Source organism: Pollicipes pollicipes, unplaced genomic scaffold, assembly GCF_011947565.3.
Source record: "Pollicipes pollicipes isolate AB1234 unplaced genomic scaffold, Ppol_2.1 Scaffold_4881;HRSCAF=5763_pilon_pilon_pilon, whole genome shotgun sequence".
In the NCBI taxonomy this organism is placed as follows: Eukaryota; Metazoa; Arthropoda; class Thecostraca; order Pollicipedomorpha; family Pollicipedidae; genus Pollicipes; species Pollicipes pollicipes.
This window is the reverse complement of record NW_023596576.1, coordinates 1,744,660-1,764,767: the sequence shown is the minus strand read 5'-3', so window position 1 is coordinate 1,764,767 and position 20,108 is coordinate 1,744,660. Positions and strand designations below refer to the sequence as shown.

Sequence of the window (20,108 nt, the reverse complement as noted above, 5' to 3'; positions counted from 1 at the left end):
CAGAAAATGACTGGACCACGTGGTAATGACTGACGGGATATAACTGACGGGACATGACTGACTGACCATAACTGGCGGGACATGACTGACTGACCATGACTGACGGGCATTACTGAACCGCGTGGTCTGGGTACCACGAGGTGGGGTGAGCAGGGAGATTGTCCCCCCTCCCCCGCCCCTGGCCTAAGACAATATTTCCCATTTGTGTGCGCAGGAAAGGCGGATCGAATATACATCGTCTCATTCATGCAAAGTTATCTGACGGTGTTATTCTTGGAAAACTAAAGGTGATAAGTCTAATATGAAGCTTAGTCCGATAGCATATTAAACTTTCCTTATACCAGGGATTTGTCGGGTGGGAGCACGGCGAAAAACGTCATGGTATTGGTTTCACTGAGCTTTATTCGCCAACAGTACGACACACTATACTATATTTGTTAGCGCCCCTTCAGTCAGATCAGAACAAATTTAGTAACATTTTAAAATTATGTTAATGTTTACTCTACGTACCGATGACTTTGCTAATGAGAGAGACTGAGCACCATGGGCGTCCTAATGTAGGACTCACACATTACGTACCGCTAACCTTGCTAACTGTGAGAGACTGAGCACCAAGGGCGTCCTGATGTAGGATTTACACATTTGTTTCTCGCGACGCAGTCGACACGGGTGTCAGTTTGTCTTTAGGAAGGGCCCTGGTCCCAATGTTACGCGCTGTTGGTTCGGACCCCGCAATATTTTTTTAGGGGAGACAGTGTAAAAAGTGATGGAAAGTGAACCATTACACATTGCATTACATTGCATTACATTAACCCTACTCTCTTTGGACATGATTTACTCTGCATCTCTGTTATGCTGCTCAAATAAGGAGCTAATTAAGAAATGATGCAAACTTCTTTTTTAAATGGTACTCATCCAAATAAAGCGGACTAAATTCCTTGAGTAACGCACATTTGAGAGTTGCCAAGTTGTTACGCTTTTGGTCCTACCAAAAAAATTACAAGGATCTCACCTTTAGCAGTTGACGTGTACAAAACCCAGCTTCCAGGGAAAGCAATTGTGCTAGTCAGCTGTTTAGCCGTCAGATTGCAAAGCGGCTTAGAGCATATTTTAATCTGAAAGCCGTCAATCGCTCAGCTTTCCGAGAACGGAGAACCGGTGTACAACCCCTGACCACCTGCAACGCCGGCATTGCAAAACAGCATTTACAGTACCATGAAAACTCCGTTGACACCAACCTATCGAGAGCTCAGAGCTTAATATCAAGCAGCCGACGAAAGCCCAATACCAAGCAGCCAACAAAAGCTTAATACCAAGCAGCCGACGAAAGCTTGATACCAAGCAGCCGACAAAAGCTTAATACCAAGCAGCCGACAAAAGTGCACATCGCAACTTATTCACCTAGCTACCTCTACCATCAGTCTGCAAATGTCCATCGGATCATAAAGTTCTTAACTAAAAACTCGCCTTTGACGAAGCTGCATAAGGTATGTTTAATAGGTTGCGGTGGACCCGACCCACCACATCAGAGTCAGCTCTGATTGAAAACGTTCCAAAAAGCGCCCATACTCGGCTCAAGGTACGCCGGGTATGGACGCTCCTGTTTGACCGAATGCCGTTATCGGGGTTCGCCAGTTGCCATTGGGATGAGCGATGAGGTTAGATCCCATGATATCGCTCCAAACAATGCAATCCATTTTTCTTCGCATATGGTGCCGCAGTACTTAGCATGTCAGCCAACGCCGCGAAGCGGCAATCGCAAAAGGCGTCGGCAACAAGCGAACGCGGCAAAAAGCGACGCCAGCAATGAGCACCGGCCGCGGGAGCCATGCACCGACTTCTCGGCGGCTCACGGCTCTCGCCACCGTCGACAGGCAGTCGGCGGTGGCCGGACGGCGACGGGGGCTGACGCGTTCCGCGCTGCGGCTCCTTCCGGCCGAGTCCCGGCGGAGTTCCGGCGAGTGCCGTCCCTGGCGACTTGTGGCGAGCTGCGTCGGACAGGCCTCGCGGCGGCCGCTGCAGCGCTAGAGAGACGGCGGTGCGTGGCCTCCGAGGGGGTGCCGCTGAAGTTGCTGAGGCAATTTTGGCGGTTTTTGGAAGTGCTTGCGAACTTCAGCGACGCGATTGTTTCTACTTATGAATTTCCGCATCTCTCATCTCATTCCAACGCCGTTGCATGAAAGCCTCGATCTGACGTTGCATGCTTTCCTTTTTTGACTGAGCACAGAGTTGGCCCGAATGCTAACTTTATTTGTCATTGTGCCCCAGAGCTAGGCGACATTTGACGTGTTGCCTACCAGCACAGGCGATGCCATAATGTTTAACTTTGATCGATGATCTTCGCAAAGAGGTTTGCCGTGAAACATACATGCTTAACATTTGCAGAGCACAATGCCACGGCACCTTCCGTTTACCTTCCGTCTTCTAACCGCCGCTTAACGACGCATTACAGCTTGCCTTACCCAAAAATGCATTCCCTAACTCTGCCTGCTGTGGGAAATTCACGTAACAGCCCACTTTTCTGCGGATATCGCATGCAGCGTAACCATTAAAGAAACAAGCGGTCGCAATGTAATCATTTCCCTTATCCCAACTTACTCTGATAAGAAATATCAAGTTTCGTTTGCGTCCTAAAAATCAAAAGCTTTTTCAACTGCACACCAAGAAAGCTAAATACCGGCGTTTTCCACGCGTAACATGGAACTGGATGCATCTCGCCAACGCCTTCTGAACGACATGTTATTGTCTGCGCTCGGCAGACTGCTGCGTCGCTGCGTAGCCTGCCCTGGATGCGCGCGGCGGCGTGGATCGCCGATCCTGTTTATGTTCCATGCGATCATGCATCGGTTTTCCCTTAGCCAAGGCCGAAAAAAGAATATAAACAGACCGACTGCTGCACGGAAATCGCCGCCAGTGTGTATTAGTGTTATCGAGAATGGCCGCACGATATGGGAGCTTCTGTTGCCACACTCTGGTTCCAGAAGTCTGACGTCAATGCTAGCCTCAACTTTACTATGTGACTTCCGACGCAGACAGGACGCTGCAAGATCAGCTGGATTCTGCTGACGTCAGCAAGAAACTGCACATGTATTGAAGGCCGGGTGAACCTTAAGTTGTTGCGTTAGTGACATGTGTGCGCACCTAAACCATGTGTGCACAGGAAAGTGGTTTAACCTGCGACGTTGGGATGGTTTAGAGCAACTTCCTCCCAGTTGCGATACTAATTTACGAACCGTGCGAAGCAGGTGGCATGTCTTGGACTTCTGTAGCCATCGGCGAATGCTGCACGGCAAGTTCTTGCCTCTGTAAGCGATATTGTCCAGTGCCCTTTTTTTGTTTCAATGTGATTCATGGGCTGGTTTAACTGTGAATCAGGATTATTCACGCAATACGAGGCCATAAAAGGTCACCATCATATATTATGTGATTTCAACTTACAAACACCGAACCAAAATTATGTTGAACCTTTTCTGTCATAGAAAGTTTGTGTATCCCATGCACTCACAAAAGAGTAATGTGTCTGCCCGAAAAACAAAAAGGCATTCGTCTCAGGTGGTATGTACTGACGTTGACCAGGTATAAGCTGGACCAGACTTGGCCCTGACCTTTGTTAGGATTATGGTGCGATTTTAAAGTGTAAGAGCATGACCTTTCGTTTAGTGCTGTTTCCGATTCTATACAACCATGCTTACGGGTGCTGAGAGGCACCGAATTCTTTCCCAGGGCTTGCTGTCTTCTAAAGCATTTTCCATAACCTGTAACGTCACTAGTCACGTGCCAGACTCAGCTAAGCCATTTTGTGGTGGGCCTGACCTGAGCCATTGATCTTTTATTTGATCCGACAATTGGATCCTAAGATACCAGGACATGTTAAGCGGTCGCGGGCGGTAGCGGGTGGTGAAATAACACAGCTTTAGAGTTTCGGAACCAGTCCACTGGCTCATGGGCAATCTTCGTCTGAGAAACCCTGGAAACAACTACTAAAACCTCTGAGAATAGAGATGCATCTAGATGTTTTGGGGTGCTTGGTGCTAGGCATAATTGCGCTGGGTGAAAAATCTGCTAAACTTTATTCAAAAACAGCGCTAGAGTTTGGCGGAGTCTATGTGGGGGAGGGGTAATTGAATGAGTGGTATATGGACAAAATTTGGAACTTGGAACAAATTTAGAAGGGAAGTTTTAAGGTGTTTAGACTCGGCCTGTTTCGTGATCTGTGTCGATTGGTAAGGGCTGGCCGCGGGGCTGCAGACCAGGTGACCAGGGCGATTGTTTGGGATGGGGCTGCACTCTCCAATTATTACGTAGGATACTATTTTCCTGTCCAGAAAAGAAACAAACCGTCGCCAAACCAGCGCCTGTTTCTAGACCGTGCACAGCGTTGCCAAAGACCTTCGCTGGTCCGCCTGAAATTGTCTTGCCTACTGTGCCACAATGCATTCGTGTCATGCGGTATAGTATACATTTGCGCAGCTATTGGCCACGACGGAACGTAAAGCCAGCGATTTTGGCTAAATGTTTTTTGCGTCTGTCGTGGAGCAAAGTACGCGCAAAAATGGGTATAACAAGCGCCTGATTACGTCTGGAGCTAATCGGTAAAGAATCAGCAGATCATATACTTTTACTCCTCTCAAAGCATTGAAAGGAAAGGGCGAACCGCTATGGGTGGTGTTAAACCTGAAAACCTAACAGGCCACGTTAGTTTAATAGGCCTGGTGGGGCTACTACATTTGCCATCTGAAATGAAGTATGCACTATTTCATGGTATTGATGTTGGCCCGGGTATCGACCTTGACCAGGTACATCTATGTGACTGAAAACGCATACCGAAGTAGCTCGGGATCCTTGGGTCACATAAGGGGTCTAAAATTAAGGTTCAGCGTTCCGACTAACTGCAGTCAGCGGTTTTCAAGCAAAGGCATTGCTGGTTGTATGGAACGAGCAGGTTCCCCAAAGCCAGAAGACCCACGTGCTTTCCTAACGGTCTTTTGAGACAAATTTTCGCCACGCCGCTGAGGCAGTATTTGCTGGAACGAATCGAAATGAATACCATCCTAAAAGATGTAGCACACTCACAAACTAATCCGGGCAAAGGGAGAGAACATAATTTGTTGATACCGTACGCGATATGGATGGCCATGTTAGTTATGACCTGTTACAGTGTGATGAGCGGAAGGCCATGAGTCAGCAGCGCGGTGCATACACGCATGCACATGCATAGGTACGGCGCAAATATCTACGCAGTAGCCTCACAACAATGGCCGCATGAACTCGGATGAAAGACCATGAGATGCCTATTATGGTATCCCTACGTCGTCTCATTTTTGACGCATCCATTCTTGAGCCTGCATCGGCCCTGGATTCAATATCACTGAGCGGTGCTTTTAATAACGGACACGACTGCTGACCTGCACATAGAGACTGCAGCCCAAGACAGGTTATTAAACCAGATGGAGCCCGTACGTCATGCACTGGGTCGGCAATTTACGGCTGTTCATCAACTTTTGGATAAGTAAGATGCTTGGCAGGGAGTGAGGGTTATTTAGAATCTGGCATACAGCCAAGCCAAGCCTTTTAATGCAATTGGTTGCAAGCTGCACGAGCATAGTTGAATTTCAACTTTGCTGTAAGTTACCAGGACCGCTGAATACGTTTTGTCAGAGCCTGGTGAGAATGAATAACTTTCAAAAAATGGTATCATCTTATTTGAGCCATGTAAAACAAAAGCGCTCCAGCTGTTATGAAAGTGGTGCAACTGGTGAGTGTATTGTCTTACTTTTTCCTGATCATTATGGACGAGGGAATTATGTTTCTTTCCTTGCTTCGCACTGAAAAGAAAACTTTTGAGATAGCATTTTAATAAACAGTGAAAGAGAATCAGGAGGAAAAACGAGTCCTGAATAAAGAAAATATGCCGCAGCCCGGCGTCGACTGCGGTATCTAGCTTTCCGCAAATGACCAACAAACCTTTACAGCTCGCTCCTGCTTATATTAGACAAAAGTGGACCGATGTTCAGGTTGCAATCGATGGCCCAGGGTCTCGTGACCCAGAAAACATATCTGCTAGTTTCCTAATGGTAACTGATGAACCACAGACCACTTCGAGTGAAAAGATATCAACGGTTTTGCAACCAGTTGTTACTTACATATAGATGTTAGTTCAAGCGCAAAAATATGTATGTAAGGGCGCAATGACTAGACAGACTATACTAATCGAGCTTGTGTTTTGGAACTGTGCGAGAAGCGGCGGAGCCTACAAAAGGTCATTCGTAACGTTAATGACGTCTTTTTCACATGCGCTAGGATGACTCTTTTTGTCACGTTTCATACGACGTAGGTATAGGTGAAAACATGCAAAAAGTGTGATATGACGGGTGCAATAGGTTCCAAAATTACGCAAAGAAAATTAGGAGGCAAAGGTTGTCGCAATTGCCCGTCGGCTAAAATCCACGAGAAAACTTGCAATCCAGCAGCTCAATGTTCACAGACATGCCAATGACATGTACCATGCACGCGTATCAATAAGGTAACGCGGGGACACCATTTGCGAAACTGCTCACTGAGTTGCATGAAATGGCCCTGCTCTTCTACCGATCCCGTCAAACTTCTACTGATTGCTGATGTTGAGGAATGGCTCAGTCAGCCGGAAATACCAAATCTTGTCACCCCGCAGAACATTTGCTGAGCAGTGTCCCGCAGTGCCAGCGTGTTCTGTTGAGCCCTCCTCTGGTCGCGACGCAGTGCCGGCGCGTTAGGTCCCAGCGTAGTTCAGCCCCAGCACGCTCTGTCCCCCGTTATATAGCCCCAACGCACGTTCCATCTCCCGTGGTATAGCCCCAACGCGCTCCTTTCCCGTGGTACAGCCCCAGCACGCTCACGCCCCCCCCCCCCCTCCCCTCATGGTACCGCCCCAGAACGCTCCGCCCCCAACCCCTCACTGGTACTGTCCCAGCATGCTCCGTCCCTCGTGGTGCAGCCCCAGCGCGCTCCGTTCCCCATGGTGCAGCCCCAGCACGCTCCGTCCCCGTGGTGCAGCCCCAGCACGCTCCGTCCCCGTGGTGTAGCCACAGCACGCTCCGTCCCGCTGTGATGCAGTTCTGCGCGCTGCGCCAGCGACAGCGCATTAACAGGCTGCACACGCCATCCCCTGACGGCAGCCGTTGTTTACGACCCAGCCTAAACAGACGCGATTTGGTGCGGTCGCCGGGCCCCAACAATACGCCTAGGGCGACGCGGGCTCGCTGTAAACAATGCTGCCGCCCGGGCCGCACCCGGCTCACCGCGTTCGCCGCGCGGTCACGGGCCGGGACCGGCGCACCGGGTCCGGGGCGGACCCGGAGGGCCCGGGCGGGACCCGACGGACCTTCGTCGAGATCAGGCCGAGGCGCCACGGGACGCCCATCAATCAGCGGCGTAGGGCCGGCGACGTGCCCGGCGGGCAAATTTCACTGAATACGGCCTGCGGCCGCGCGGTGGGGTCGGCGTAGCGGATTCTGGCGTAGAAGACGTGTCGCCGGGAGCGCAGCAGGGTGCACGGGTTGCACGGGTTACTGGTTACGTTGGGGGTCGGCGGAGGTAGGGAGCTACATCAGCAGGGTGCGCGAGTTGCACGGGTTACGGGCTACGTTGGGGGTCGGCGGAGGTAGGGAGCTACAGCAGCAGGGTGCGCGAGTTGCACGGGTTACGGGCTACGTTGGGGGTCGGCGGAGGTAGGGAGCTACAGCAGCAGGGTGCGCGAGTTGCACGGGTTACGGCCTACGTTGGGGGTTGGCGGAGGTAGGGAGCTACAGCAGCAGGGTGCGCGAGTTGCACGGGTTACGGGTTACGTTGGGGGTCGGCGGAGGTAGGGAGCTACAGCAGCAGGGTGCACGGGTTGCACGGGTTACGGGTTACGTTGGGGGTCGGCGGAGGTGGGGAGCTACAGCAGCAGAGTGCACGGGTTGCACGGGTTACGGTTTACGTTGGGGGTCGGCGGAGGTAGTGAGCTACAGCAGCAGGGTTCACGGGTTGCACGGGTTACGGTTTACGTTGGGGGTCGGCGGAGGTAGGGAGCTACAGCAGCAGGGTGCACGGGTTGCACGGGCTACGGGTTACGTTGGGGGTCGGCGGAGGTAGGGAGCTACAGCAGCAGGGTGCACGGGTTGCACGGGTTACGGGCTACGTTGGGAGTCGGCGGAAGAAGGGAGATGCTGAGCCTACGCCGAGTAGGCCCAGTAGAGAGGCACGAGCCGCCGCAGACCGGGGACATTCGAAAAGGCAGGGAAGAGGTCGAAGTAGCGGCCTATGGTGTGGTGCGACGGTGAGGGCGGGGCAGGGAACAGTGCAAAAGCGACGACGCTTCTTCCGGAGACTTTGACCGTAAACACAGCCATGTATTGGGTCAATGCTGGGCAAGTGCTGTGAATAAGCTTCGTCTCTCCACTCGCTTGCGAAGTGTATTCCTGGCCCAGAACATATCTCGGGTAAGAAAGATTTGTTGTAAAAAGGCAAAAAGGAGCCCTGAAATACCCAGTGGTACCCGATGCATCACCGGTCTGTGGCGGTTCGTGTCTACCCTTGGCATGGGCCTCGCAGCCCCTGCTTCCGTCTGAAATATTAAACCATGTAGCAAGATTAACAATGTCATAAGTTTTGTGGAGAGTAATCACTTGTGATCACGAGTATAGCATGGAACGTCAAGTTTCGACAATATAAACAATGTGTTTTTGATGGCATGGATTAATTTATGCCTCCTAGTGAGCGGAATGTTAATAATTGTCAGCAAAAGAACTCCAAGCCCATAATTAGAATGTTTGCCTCCTTTTAGACGAGCCAGTATTTTAATTATTGTGCCAGTAATTATGATATAATTCATAATTAATCGTGCCAGCATGCATAGCTCTACTGATTTGAAGGGTCATGGTGTCTTCGCGTGCAAATTGCTTATGAGCACAAACATATGATTAAAACGCATGAGCTCTTTATTGTTGGGACATCACCCATGTTTGCCTTTGCTGCAGGTATGATTGTCTGGCATACATGTTGAATTAGGTTGACAAAAATGTGTACATGGGCGTGAGTCAAACAATTAAAAGAGTTTCATTTCTGTCCAACGTCTTAAATTGGTCGTATTCCAAGCATGAGGCTATCATGCATATCATAAAATTACTGCAGTGTATCGCATGAGCTAAAAGCTTTCGTGTGTTCGTGTTACGGCCTTCCATGACATATGGTCTCAACAAAAAGTTGAATTCGAGCAATACAACATAGTAAACCGAGCTTTAGTCGGCATTGCCAGCCAGGCCAATATCGACGCGGCTCATTGTAGCAGCTGATGAGGGCGCCTGTTAGGCATGTCTCATTGGACCGGGGCAGGGGCACCATGGGCCGCGCGCAGTCGGAGCCGCTGCCGCCGGCAAGGGCCCGCCGCAGTCGAGGGCGACCTCTGATCCGCATTCTGGGGACGTACGCCCTCTCGGCCGGCTCGCGCCGCGACCAATGCCAGTGATTTCTGCATTCAGTCAGACTAATTGGGTGGTAAATTACACGAGCAGTTCATCCAATTACGGAAACTACACCCGACTTAGTCGGTTTCGGGCTTGTTTGTCCTGACTGACGCGGTGTGCCATCATAGCTGTCTGTCGGGAGTGCTACAGTGGGCCATCACAGCGGCCTGTCGGGGGTGCCACAGTGTGTCATCACAGCCGCCTGTCGGGAGTGCCACAGTGTGTCATCACAACTGTCTGTTGGGGGTGCCGCAGTGTGCCGTCATAGCTGTCTGTCGGGAGTGCCACAGTGTGCCACCACAGCTGTCTGTCGGTAGTGCCACAGTGTGCCACCACAGCTGTATGTCGGCAGCGCCACAGTGTGCCATGTGGTGCTGCAATGTGCCACTACAGCTGTCTGTCGGGTGTGCCACAGTGTACCACTGCAGCTGTCTGTCGGTAGTACCGTGATGTTCTATCACAGCTAAACAACCAGGGTGTTATAACGTCCGCCAATGAGCACCTCTGATTTGGGGGGGGGGGGGTTAGCCACCTAAGAGCTCTTCTGACTATCGAGGGGTCACCGGTCACGGAGTGGCCAGTTTGGCTGCCAAAGCCATTTAGCTGCCTTCAAAACCCTCAGGAGCCTAAGCGTCTCGTTAACTGCTCACAGGACCCTCTTGGTCGCTCAGAGGCCCCTTTCATCGCCCATGAGACCCTCTGGCCGCCTGTTGTATCCCCCCCCCCCCCGCTTCCCTCGACCGCTCAGAGGCACTCTGGACGCTCAGGGGTTACGTAAACACCCAAGGCTGTCTGTCTGCCCGGTGCCCCCTCCCCCTCCCCCGGCCGCTCGGGGACGTTAGCCCCACGGACCTGTCTAGCCATGAAAGAGCCAAAGCGACGATCAAAAAGCCCTCCGGTGACCGAACGTTGAGTCGGGAGGCCTGTTTTTGTTGCGTGGAGCAGGAAGAAAAATGGTCGTGTTTAAGGAGAAGATCCCCTCCTCTGCCTACTCTTTAAGCCCAGTTTGGCCACCCTGGGGCCTCTGTTGCCGATGCGTGGGCCTCAGCTGGCCGTCGGAGGTACTTCAGTAGCATAAGGGATCTTAGCTCCTCAAGGCCTCTCTAAAATTTCAAAGTCTCACCTACACACGAAGTATTCTCGGGCCTACCCAGGATCTCTTTCGTCATTATGTTATAACTGGCCAAGCTGCGCATCAGGCAAATCAGAGGTACGGGTTCCACTTCCTATGGTACCCCTCCCCCCCCCCCCCCCCTCTTGCCAGGTTGAGAGGCAGGCAACGCCTCAGCAGCAGCTGAGTTTATAGCCTCAGCACCTGAAAGCATCGTAAAGCCACTAAAAAACAACAATCGTTCAGGACGGCACCACTCTCTCTCTCTCTCTCGGCGCTGCGGGTACTCAGGGTCCCTCTGGCTGGCCACGTACCGTTTTAGCTGACCTAAGTTTCTTCTGGTCGCGGAGGGCCACTTCTCGCTTCTGAGGAGCCTCCGGTGGGTGGAATTCCTCTCTGACCGCTAAGCGGTCTTAGTGGTCGCCCATACCCATCTGGTCACAGGCGGGAACCGCTGATCGCCTGCAGACCTTTCTTGCCACGTAAGGGCTCTCTTGCCTGGTGGTGGTCCGCTGGCCACTCGGTGGCCAGCACATAAATATATATTTATCACGAACGCCCGTTTGCCATCCAATTTCTAATCGCTTAAGGGTCCTCTGGACGCCCTTAGTAATGGCCCAATGCTTTTGTGTCTGCTCAATACCCCTCTCACCACTCAGGGGCCTTTTAGTTACTCAGAGGCTTGTCTCGCTGGTGATAGCCTCTTTGGCCGCTGAGATGCCTCTCCGGCTTCTTGGCTCCTTCGGAGCCTCACAGTCGGCTCATTGCATTTTCAGGCGTTCCAACCCGCCATAACCGCATGATCCTCTGGATAACTGTGATCCCTTTATCTGCATAGGACCTTTTTGCTGCCCAAAGGCGATCTGGCTGCTACCGGGCACCTCAGTTTCCTTCAAGAGCGTGTCAGCTTTATATGTGACCCAGCTGACTTGTAAAGGAGTCCAAGTCAGCGACTGAGTGGGCCCGCGGTGGAATGTAAGGCGGATTGCTGCGAACCAACAGAGAGTTGCCTTCTACCTTTTAGTTCGACTGAAATGTATGACCACGACAAGGCCGAGTCCTGGATCGACCAGTAGGCACTGGTGTGCTCAGATGAGGCTCTTGCCATACACACCATGGAAAATTTAATGATCTCCGGATTTCCACACATGATCCAATATCATTCTGAATAGCTCCGGCGGAGTTTTACTGTTCTAAGGGGCGCTGCCAGCAATCACGTGTTAACTGAAATCTGCGCACACGCTCGGGGCGCATAAATGGCACGCCGCTCGAGGGCAGAATATGGCAGTGTTCAGACACAAGTTTGTGCGTGGATACAGTTGTGTGCATTGCGAAGTACAGTCAGGCTGTTTTTTCAAAAAGCGACAGACACATCAGTTCGTCAAAAAATATCACACTTGCGGGGCTTTGAAATTAAAGTCCTCAGGCTCCTGCCAAAATGCTGAGCAACTTCACCTTGTCAAAGTATGCCACAGCATCTCACGCTGGGCGGAGCCCATGCCGGATAAGTGATCTTTGTTTTGTTGTGATCATTGCTGCGTGTGAAATAAAGGTGAAAAGAGGCTTTTTTCTTCTTTATGCAGCCCGATGATCCCATCTTTCCGTAAACCCAGTGAGGCACTTTGCCAACACATTTTAACTATCTTTTCCTCAGCAGCAATTCAGTCAACTTCACCTCAATCTGAGCCCAACTGGAACCCAATATACTCCTTCCTTTCACGGCAGCGCGAAAACCTAGAAAAGGCAGTTGTACACCGACTTCTGGGCGCGATGAAAGGCGCACAACAGGCCACGAATGTCGCGCCAGGCTTGGAACATTCTTAAGGTGTGGTGGAGAGTTTAGGGCCTTGAAGAGTATGATGGCGGATGGTAAGGGCCTCTGGACCACATGAGGTTTCGGTAATGCACACAGCCTCGAAAAGACCGAAACAATAGACTTCATCCCCCAGTACCAGCTTCCACCCGTTAAAATCTGCTATGTTTTCGGCTGCACTACTGTCGAAATGCTTCATCATTTTTCGCAATCGAAAGAAGAAAATTCAGCCCTAGATCGAGTTTAAACCAGAAGCCCCAGCAAGGTCCGAAGGCGGAAGAAGACTGCTTTTGTGACTGGACTATTCCATAACCTCGGGCCGGGGTGCCTGCAGTAGCAGTTTTCCTTACACTACTTGAACTACGTTGCATAAGTGAACGTTTTAGTTGTGTGTGCATGCTATTGACAATTGCGGCGATGGCAAAGGCTGTCGGTGATACGCTAAATCAAGCCAGAACCAGACGGCGCGATTGAGCATGGACTTCGTAGTAGAAGTGATTGGGGTTTTCGGGCGCATCGATTGTGCGGTCATATTGCGCCCATAACGTATGTTCTAATCAAATTGCCGAAAAAATTGAATGGGCTATTAAAACACAAAAAGACTCATCGTCACTGTATGTAATATGACATCGTGCTACGCTGCTGGCGACAGTTGCACCTGTAGGAATTCGGTCGGTGAAGGAAAAGCTACCCTTTCACCACCCTTGGGCATAGCCGAGAGGTGCCAGTTGTATGTGTTCTTGTTTTATGTAGCTGTCAAAGTACAGTATGTATGTGCAGCAGTGGCGCGATTTAGAAATGTGTCCTGACAATGCATTGGTTTAAGGATTTAATCTAGCTTTACATGGGGTATTCACCTCATAACCGAGGGCGCTCGCGGGTTGTTTCCCCGGATTTTAATGTTCTAATGGGCTCTATCCTGTTGTATTTGTAGACCTTGGAGATCCGCCTGCTTTATGGCTATGAAGCCGCGGCATATCAGCGCAATCGCGTGTCTATTAAAGCGACGGGCATGCGGTGCTGAAGAGCCAAATATCAGACCTAGATATGTCCCAGCTTCTCTGAAAGAGCGGAGCAGCTTCAGATATAGTTTTGGGCAGCACTTGAAAGTTGCCAATAATGCCTCGATTCCTCTGCAAGTTTTGATATAACTTTCGTCAGTCGCTGGAAATTTGGTAATTCAGATAGTAATCGGATGCCGATAAACACACCACAGATCACCTGTTACGAACGACATACCAGGGCGCAAGCTTCGGTAAATCGCTTTAATTGGCCTTCTTTTAGAGGCCTGACTTTTGCTATCGTCACAGGCAGGTAAAAATCAACGCCATGCCCTTCCATACCGATAATAGGAGTCCTGGCACAAAGGAAAAGCGACGTGGTTACTTAACAGCTCAGGGATCTGTCACCCTTCCCCAATCGATACTACTGTATGCTCTGAAATTACGACCTCGTAAGCTTTCCTTTAAGCATTTTTTCAACAGTTAACCATACTCCCTATATGTTGAAGCTTCAGGTCACGAATTTTAGTTCCATTCAGAGCATGTCGCCCAGATGTCATTAAATGCTCGCAAGATTTGGTGTCGCAATTCCAGAGAAACATCAATCTCTAATCATATCTGGATAAATTAGCCAGGCTTTAAACATGTACGGATTCCCTGACACAACAAATCTAGGCACGATATCATTTTCCTGTAATGCAACTGGCTGCAGCCGACACCAACCATCCCGGTCTGCGGTTGTTGGCCGTCCGCCGCGGCTAAACATGGCCGCGTCACGAGTGCGGCCGCCTCTCGGGCGGCGTGGGCCCCCCTCCCGCAGCAGCGCTCTCTCCGTTCTCGGCGCCCTCGCCGCTCCTAGCACTCTCTCCCGGCACCATCGGGCAGCCGGGAGCATCGTCCAAGCGAAGCTGATTCGCGGAGCCGGTTCCCGCGCGGAGCCGGCTACAGCGCCACAGCGATCAGCGCCGCGTAATAACCTGCGGCCGCGCCCGGCTCCGCGCCCGATGGCGGGCGTGGACCGGGCGCCGCGGGCGCCGCCGGCATGGAGAGCAGGATCGGGCCGCTTCGAGACGGGAGAGATGAGAGCGCCGATATTGACTGGCGGGCCACTCGGCCGGCGCTCTCAGATGCGATCACCGAGAGGAGAGCCACTCGGCGAGCGCAAATGTTTGCAGGGCGGAGTCATTCATCGTGCCACTTTTTGCGACGGTGACGCGCGATCCGTTTTTGGTGCCGCCCTTTTTCGCTTGGGTGTGGAACAATGCCCGTTGGTGTGCCACTTTTCAGGTCGCGACGTCTATGATGAATGACGACCTACATCGTCGAGATTTTTCAGAGCAGCATTCTGACGTTCTCGGCTGGGGCTGTGACGCCATCAACTTGGTGTCAGCCAAGATCGATAAGAACCGCATGTGTCAGTCTTCTTGTGTATGGTCGACAGACGATGTTTGCTTACGGCTTTTTGTTGCCTCGGCTCAGAACAGGAGATATTTAGGGCGATTCTTTTCACATTCACATTCCCACTACAAAGCATAATTGCGGAGGTGTCAGTTAACCTCGTTCTGCTTTGTAAAATAAAGGTGTGCGGCCTGATCATGTGCATACGGCGTGCGAATGTGACGTCATGCATGACTCACGTATACGAGGTTCTGATCGTGCCATTTTACGTGCTAGAACGGCGGCACTTGCCCAAACATTCGCGCAAAAGCCAGAGTCCAGAGAACACAGACAGCACGTTATTTTATCGGGTCGGCATCTGTGAGTCCTCAGGTCCAAGCGGCGGCACGACACAGATGGCGTTCGCCTTTCGCAACGCTGCCGGCGACAAGCGCCCGCGGTCGGCGAAACCCCAGCCAAAACCGTGGGCGTCGCGTCAGTCCGACGGCCGACCGGCCGCTAAACACGGTAAACATTTCGCGGCCGCCGTCGGCTGACGTCGGTCGGCGGCAAACACGGCTAAAATCGACTGCCGCGCCCCGGCCGTCGCCGAAGGCGCGCGCTGGCAGCGGCCGCGCCGCGCGGCAAAGTCATCAGCGCTCGTCCGCCGCTCAAGTTCGGCGCCGAAAATACAGCCGAAGCAGGCGGCTCATTGTCAGCGGCCTGGCGACACTGGGAGGTGATGGATGAGCTCAGCCCGGCTGGCTATTGGAGGAGAGGGTAGACACGGTGGTGCAGCGCCCCACGCCGTGCTGAGTGCAGAACCCGCTCAATAGTTCGGTTTGATGGTTCGCAGGCCCGCTGTAGAGGCCATCGACATGTAAATCTGTGATTTATTATGGCCTCTGTTTCGTACGCAATCCACTCTGAGTGCGACAGCGCTGCATCTATTCAGGGAATAATCACTCGTTTCACTTGGCGGTATTGCTACCATCGCCGCTTCCCATTTCAAGCATATAACTGTGGCCACTTATGCAGTAGTTGAGCTGGAGAATGCGTGCGGCATTAGGGGGTGTCATTATCGCTTTGTTATCACTTGCGTGCAAAAACATGATCACGGCCGTTGTTTTATATGGGTATAGGCGGTCAGGTGCAAGACGTCAGCAAATCGGGAAAAACGAAATAATTATCTCAGAGGTTTGTTTCACGCCAGTTCCAGACCATTAGCAAGCAAACGCTACCGTTCACGTTGTTTCCTGCTGAGAAAGTATACGCTCTGCGCATTACCCATTTCGGCGTTCCTGCGCGCTTGGTGCTCTAGAGACCTGTGCAAAATCTTAGGTCGTACGTTAAGTTCGAAGTGACGGGTCTCTCAGCGTCTTAGCGACAAGACATGCTAACCTTCTACTGGGAATTTAGAGTTATAAAGGAACATGTAGGTGGAAAAATGCATGCCGCATCACAAGGGTCATGATTACAGAATTAAGCTTACTTAAATGATGAAAGCACCCGGCCACTAATGCTGTTTAAAATGGTGCACATCCGGCCGGGTGTGTTCGAATGTGATGGCCCCCGGCTCCTGTCCACCCGACTCCCGTCCATATCTCCCGCCCCAGTTAGCCCCCGTCCACGCACCCGGTCTAAAGCGCCCGTCCACCTCTCTCGTCCATATGTTCCGTCCCCAACCCGATGCTCAGGGCGAGCTGCTGGCTCCGCCCCGGCGCCCGCCAGTGACACTCACGTCACTCCGTTGCTCCGAGAGGCGGCTGCTGACGGCGGCGTCGACGGTCACTCTAGGGCACACGCGCTGCTGTGGCGCGACCGGCGAAGCCTGCGGCGCCAGCGGCGGCGGCGGCGGCGGCGGCGGCGGCGGCGGCCAGCCCGGCAGCGCGCAGGCGTGGCTATCGACCGTCCCCCTGGTTACCATCATGCATATACAGCAACCGAGGCTGGTTCGGCCGGCGTCCGAATATATTGTCAGCCGGTTTGGGAGAGACGCCGACATTGTTGATCAGCTGGAGGCGTACGGAAGGTGGTGGGGGGGGGGGGGGCTGTGGAGCTGCCTGACGGGGGATATGATGATGGCTGACGTCATCAGGTCCGCCCGGCTTTCGGGCCGAGGGAGAGGGTCGGCCCGAGGCGCCAGTCACCGACGGTTCACCGCTGAGGGTTGGCGAACGTCATCAGTCACGGCAAGGAGGTCACTAGTGGGGAAGGCCACCCGTTCAGAGCTCTGAAAACGTACCGAGGTCGGGCCAAGGGAGGGGGTCAGCCCGAGGCGCCAGTCACCGACGGTTCACCGCTGAGGGTTGGCGAACGTCATCAGTCGCGGCAAGGAGGTCACCAGTGGGGAAGGTCACCCGCTGAGAGCTCTGATAACGTACGGAGGTCGTCCAGTGATGCTCTGAGGCTGGCTGTAATCTGCTGAGCTCGAGGCTGCCGCTCTTCCGGGCCCACGGGCGTAACCGGCTTTAGCACGAACTGTGCCGTGATGATATTTTACTCGAACATTCATGAACGTCGCCTCAGGTGTCAAACCTTTCTCAGACTTACTCAGGATCACGCGACGCCAGAACTAAGCACTGAGATATGACATTAGGAAATTCCGTCTAGTAAACGGGGCTTGAGAACTTGATCAAAAGCAACCGAAAACCATGCATTGAACAAACTCGGCCTACATGCTGCCGAGCCGTGCGAAGTCTGCATGTCAAACGCGTCATTATCATTTTGGGAGCTCATGACAATGCCTATCCGACGTGATTGCAGATAAATTCCCTTAACGCTTTGTTGCCATGCAAATGCGCTCATTTTGCACTGCAGATCCTTGAGAAGACACAGTCATGCATCTAAATACGACATGGAGCAAAATATAGCTGACAGCCATGTGGAAAAATGAGTGGTATTAGCCAAAGGAACGAATAGAGGAAAGGTTAATGAAGCGTTAAAATCCATTGAAGTATTTTAACTCGCAAAGTTTCAAGCCAAGAAGCTATGACGGAACGCACCGTTCTGAGATGAAGATTCAAGGCCACGATGAAACTGAATGTTATTGTATGTCCATCGTACGACTTTGGCACATATTACAGAGTCAGAGCACATCGGTTTGTTGTTCTTCAACCACCCGTGACGCATCTACACTGATCAAAGCACTGACTAGCTGGGTGTTGGCTCTGTGCCCCCTCCCCCCCAATCCACTGCGGCTTAGTTGGGTTGCAGTGTTCCCAGCACGCTGCAAGACTTGTGCTGAAAGGCCGACCCACTTTCCCAATTGATTTCCTCAGCCCAGCTGGTGCAGTGGCAGCCTTCGCCGGGCGTTAAGAGCCATGCCCCAGCAGCACGGGCAGCGGCCGACGGTTCACGAGCCGGACAAGCTCTGCATTTGGGCCGTCTTATGATCTGTTGCAACTTCATGAGCCTTACACCACGTCGTTAGGTACGGCAGCGGAATGAACTATTGGCCCTATTTAAAGTGGATCCGAGGAAGTTTAAGGAAGTTCGAACATTTATGTCTGCTAAATGGCCTGTGAGTTAGCATGCGACATAATTATACGTCATGACCACGCTTATCATGGTATGTCTTAGCGCATGTAAGCTTTTAAGGTTTTTTAAGTCATAACACGCCATGTTATGAATCAAGCCTGGTAGGGCAACGAAACGAATGTCATTGAATGTCGCTTCATCAACTCCGCTGGTATATGGTTTGCAGTGACCTATAGGTATGCTACTAATGTCGAGCATTATGACGTATGGTAAGACACATAGCAGGTGACCTGAATATTTCAAAGGCCTGCTCAGGATGTCAGTCTCCTACTGGGGCTATCGTCGGGCCTGGTGGAAAGAACGGAAAGACCAGCAACAAACGGGAACGGGCACAGCTAGCCAGAGAAAAACAACGCGTATCAAAGGCGATATTGCTCTAACCGGGGCCGTCAGGCGTTTGTGAACCTCATATGGCAAAAAGACGTGGACGAGTTGTCCCCGATACTGTACCAAGGCGTTCCTTGAAGGCCAGGTCTCCATCAACCGATGCCAGGTGGGATTAGAGTAGTAGACGACCAAGCGTGGGAGACATGACAATGCTGGTCGTTGTCTTATGCGATTTGAAACGCGCGTATTCTCAAGCACTTTGCGTGTTTCAGTACGTTAAAAGGAACTACGGCTGCTTTTGATCCCGCCCCCGTTGGACTTTGGACAGGACCCAGTACTGACAGTGACAAGTAGCGGCTACGCTATGCTATATCAGCAGCGACTCTCAGAGGTGCAGTACACAGCCAAAAACAAATTGGAACTGGGTCCTGGCATATATGAGTGATAGTGATAGATGCCAAGCGGTTTGGCCTGCTTTAGAGTGCAGCACTGACAGCTGTCGGCACCAGACGGTATTCTTGACCGAAAGAAAATCACGCGACTTGCCCTGCTTGGTCCCCCCAACGTGGCCCTGCGTGGTCCCCCCAGCGCACCCCAGCAGGGTCCACGGGCACTTCTTACGGTTGAAATCCCCCACAGCGTTTTGCCATCTCGAATCCATCCCCCTGTCCGCAAGAGGGCCAGGCCGCACGGCTGTCGCTGGCGGTGCGGCGGCGGAGGAGTTGCGCTCAGCTGCGCGCGGCACCGCAAGAGCCTGGGGATCGGACGGCCGCCACCGGCCCGGCCGGCCGGAACGGGCGTACAAAGCCGCGCCGCCGCCCGGCTGGTTTATACGCGCCGCCGAGCCACCCATCACGGCCGCCGGCCGCGCCGTCCCGGCACGCCGCCACTACGGCCGCGATATATGGCCGAGCCGCTGACGGGCGTCGGCGCCACAGCACGCCGCTGAGAACGGTCGGGCACGGCGCGGCGGCGGCGACGCTACGCCGTGCTCAGCGGTATTCGACGCCTGTTCGAATACCGCTGAGCACACGCAGTGCGGCTGTAGTGTAACGAAGTTATTACCAAACCAAATGCTGAATGGCTAGTGGTCGAATGGAAGCAAATTTAGCGTAAATGATCTGGTACCAAACTTCCGAGGTGATAAATAAATGCGGATGTAAACATCGAAATCATAAATGATCAAATGGTAAGATATCGGCATGAAATGCAAAGAAAATGATAATTTAATACAACACTATGGAAAAGATCCAAATCGACACTCATACACACACACACACACACACACACACACACACACACACACACACACACACACACACACACACACACACACACACACACACACACACACACACACACACACACACACACACACATATATATATATATATATATATATGTGTGTGTGTGTGTGTGTGTGTGTGTGTGTGTGTGTGTGTGTGTGTATATATATA

At 52.2% G+C, this 20,108-nt stretch overlaps 1 protein-coding gene across 5 annotated transcripts in view; it reads right to left on the bottom strand.

Annotated features, from left to right (window-relative positions):
• Shaw (potassium voltage-gated channel shaker cognate w) overlaps positions 1–16,607 on the bottom strand; it is an 81,930-nt gene extending 65,323 nt beyond the window's left edge. For all 5 annotated transcript variants that reach the window (XM_037223880.1, XM_037223878.1, XM_037223877.1 and 2 more), the window contains exon 1: positions 16,526–16,607. The gene's annotated coding sequence lies outside the window, so the exon portion shown is untranslated. The remainder of the gene's footprint in view (positions 1–16,525) is intronic.
• Between the last annotated feature and the right edge of the window lie 3,501 nt (positions 16,608–20,108).